This window comes from Penaeus monodon, chromosome 24 (genome assembly GCF_015228065.2).
Source record: "Penaeus monodon isolate SGIC_2016 chromosome 24, NSTDA_Pmon_1, whole genome shotgun sequence".
NCBI classification, from domain to species: domain Eukaryota; kingdom Metazoa; phylum Arthropoda; class Malacostraca; order Decapoda; family Penaeidae; genus Penaeus; species Penaeus monodon.
The window spans coordinates 24,653,766-24,654,395 of record NC_051409.1 but is presented as its reverse complement, the minus strand read 5'-3'; the positions used below and the strand labels follow the sequence as shown (position 1 = coordinate 24,654,395).

General features: G+C 36.2%; 1 protein-coding gene across 1 annotated transcript in view; it reads right to left on the bottom strand.

Moving 5' to 3' along the window:
- The window catches only part of LOC119588663 (chondroitin sulfate N-acetylgalactosaminyltransferase 1-like), a gene marked incomplete at its 3' end in the record, with an annotated part of 32,234 nt that extends 31,918 nt beyond the window's left edge, over positions 1-316 (bottom strand). Inside the window, 1 exon segment of the mRNA XM_037937297.1 lies at positions 218-316.
- Positions 317-630: the final 314 nt, after the last annotated feature.

Genomic DNA, 630 nt, shown 5'->3' with positions numbered 1-630 from the left:
GTGCGTGTTGCAATAATTCACGAAAGTAGCCTGTGAAAATATAAGTTGAGGCTTAAACATTATACTAATGCTACATCCCTCATTCTGATGTCACTAATCACACAGCAAATCACTCTAGAAAACCGAAGTTGTATAGCAGAAGCCTAAGTTGTGGCAATAGTTACTATGCTTATAACGTAGTCATAAAAAATAACAAATAATTAAATTCTGTACTCACCAATTTAAAGAGAAGGGACGATTTCTAATTTGTAGTTCAGTGTCGTCTATTGCAATGATGATACATCCGCAGGCCACGGTAACAATCAGTCACATAGCAACAGTCCAGTTTCAGTCTAACGAAAACGGGGAACACAACACGATATAAACACGTGCGCATGATATGACTAAAAAAAAAAGATGAATACACGAAATACACGTATATGGATTGGAAGAAAAGTGCAAGAAAATTTTCCTTTTTCAGATTATCTTCATAATTGCTTGATCTTGTATTATCATTTTTCCTTTATCGTTCCGCCTCATTGTTTTATTACATTTATTACTAGTTTAGAGCACTGAATTGAGAGAGAGACATGGAAGAGAAGGACCTTGAACACCACGCTGTCCCAGCGCAGGGGAGAATTATAAGATAAC